General features: G+C 48.0%; 1 protein-coding gene across 1 annotated transcript in view; it reads left to right on the top strand.

Annotated features, from left to right (window-relative positions):
- The first annotated feature begins 329 nt into the window (after positions 1 to 329).
- Positions 330 to 2,492, top strand: part of Mis18bp1 (MIS18 binding protein 1) — a 37,817-nt gene continuing 35,654 nt past the window's right edge. Inside the window, exon 1 of the mRNA XM_013355200.2 lies at positions 330 to 478. The gene's annotated coding sequence lies outside the window, so the exon portion shown is untranslated. The remainder of the gene's footprint in view (positions 479 to 2,492) is intronic.

Raw genomic sequence — 2,492 nt, 5'->3', positions numbered from 1 at the left:
AGACGCTCGCTGACGTCACTCCAGAACGCGCCAATCCCGGGCGCCGAGGGCCGGGCTTTCGGATTTGAATTCCAGCGCTGCTGCTGTCTGCGCCGCGGAAGCGAGCCCCGCAGGGCAGCGTAGTTCGCACGCGTCCGTGTCCCTGCGGTCACGCGTGTCGCCCCTGCCGGGGCTTCCTCCCTGGGCTCGGGGCCGAGCGGTCGCCACGGCCTGGTGCTGCTGCCTTCGCCCAGGTAGGTCGGCTGGGCCCCCGCCGTCCCCTCTCCGCCCCCGCCGAGGCCACGATCACGCAGGGTTCGCACAGCCGCGCCGCCCTCGCTGCTGTGGACGTGGGTTCGAAACGCAGGAGTAGCCGGGAGGCCGTCTCGTCGTCTGCGGGCCGCTTGTGCTGCTGACTTAGCATTAAATTCCGTGCTTGCTGCAGGCGTAGATGTGAGAAAAACTGAGGAAGGGAAGCCCCTCGTCCTGGCCTTAAAGGGTAGGACTGCCTACGGTCGGGTGCACCGGTTGTCGTTGTTTTGTTTCGGGTTTGCTGTTTCGGGACGGGGTTTCTCTGTAGCCCTGGCCGTCCTGGAACCCACTCCAAGGGCCAGCCTGACCTTGAACTCAGAGACCCGCCTGCCTCTGCCTTCCCGAGTCCTGGGATTTAAAGCGTGCGCCGCCACCGCCCCGCTTGTTTGTATTTTTGAGGTTTTAATTTAATTGCATTTCTCGTTTCCCCTTTCTCCCCCGAAAACTCTCCTTTACGCACCTCCCTACTCTCCTTGAAATTAAGTGGTTCCTTTCTCGCCAGTCGCAGTTGCAACATATATGTATATGCTTTTATATCCCTAAATGTAACCTGCTGAGTCCCTGTAATGTTACCTGTGTGTGTGTGTGTTTTCAGGGCCGACCTATTTTGTTTTTGTTGTTGTTTTACGGGTTTCTTAAGTGTTTATTCTCCTAAGCGCATGCCTTCTTTTTTTTTTTTTTTCTTTAAAACGTGGCTATAAGTCCTTTTAATGCTGGAAAAATTTAAAGTCGTTTTTGTTGCTGGGTACATTGAATTGAGTTTTATAAATGAGCTGTCACGGGGAGAGCACGGCCCTGCCAATTAGGATGTCCCCGCAAGATTTGTCTTTCGAATACGCTCGTTTTATCCACACAAACATTTCTTTTGGTATCGTGCTAATACAAAAATTAAACAGACATCTTCTCAAGCGGGCAACAGTTTGGGCAGAAATGCTACTGCAGGGGTCCACTGGGGAATCTCTTCTGGGGGGGAAGCTTCGGAAATGTGCACGCTGGAGCTAGCTCTCTTAGGGCTCGAGCTTGGGGTTGATTCACTAGCAGGTCAGTAGCATCTTGGGGACCATTAGCATATCTGCCCTGTCCTGGACCTGCTTCTGAACTTCCGGGTGGCGTTGTTTTCTTTTTGCCACCACTATTTCAAGGTGCACAAGTCAGCCTACCGTCACCTTGACTTGTGGTTTGTTCATTGTTACTGCAAGTTAAGTGTTTGAACCTAGCGCCCTCCAGGCCAGGCAGGCTGCTAGCATCTGTCACTGCCCTGTAGCCTCCTGTTTTACCTTTTTTTTTGGAAAGTTTAGGATCTGTTGTTGACCTGACTCTGTAACCCCCTTTGAGGCCTGGGACTTAAGATCCTTCTGCTGTGTAAATATTTAGCTAGGACTTTGGGCCTGTGTTTCTGGCCAACTTTTATCCGTCCTGGAAATGTCTTTCTGTTGGTATAGATTGGGCTTGTTTTCAGCTTACTTGCAATTTTTATTTGAGGCCGTTCATCAGGCAGATGATGAGGTTAGGTCACCTTGACCAGACTCTGCCAGTTTCCCCTGTGACTGTACAGTCTTCGTTTTTCTTTCTGAGAGTGTCTTTTCACTGGTATTGTTAGTGGATATTACTAACCCCTCTAGGGCTGTAGCTCCATGCTTATATGCCTAGCATGCCTGAGGCCCTAGGTTCAATCTCTAGCAATGCTAAAATAGATACATTAATGAATAAAGCATATTAATACATAGTTGTTGAGCAAACATTTGTGAGAAAATTACAACGGCTTTTCTGTCACAGGGCCAGACTTACAAGATAGATTTGTCAGCTGTTGAAAATACTTTGACTAGCAGGGTGTGGTGATGCAGACCTTTAGTCCCAAGCCCTAGAAGGCAGAATCTGAGTTTGAGGCTGGCTCGTTCTACAGAACAAGTCCCAGACACACAGAGAAACACTCCCTCAAAAACAACAAAAACAGGAAGAAAATAAAGAAAAAAAATAATTCTCTATTCTCTCCTTATAATAAATTGTTAGATAAAGTGGGATTTTTTTGTATATGAATTTTCAAGTTGCTTATTCACTTTTTGAGAAAAAGAATGATATCCTTTGATCTAATTGCTTTAGTAATTACTTTTTTTAATATTTATTTATTTATTTAATTGTTTATTATGTATACAATATTCTGTCTGTGTGTATGCCTGCAGGCCAGAAGAGGGCACCAGACC

The sequence above is a fragment of the Microtus ochrogaster genome, chromosome 1 (genome assembly GCF_000317375.1).
Source record: "Microtus ochrogaster isolate Prairie Vole_2 chromosome 1, MicOch1.0, whole genome shotgun sequence".
Classification (NCBI taxonomy): domain Eukaryota; kingdom Metazoa; phylum Chordata; class Mammalia; order Rodentia; family Cricetidae; genus Microtus; species Microtus ochrogaster.
The sequence above is the reverse complement of the archived record's forward strand: the minus strand, read 5'-3'. Positions and strand labels throughout refer to the sequence as shown.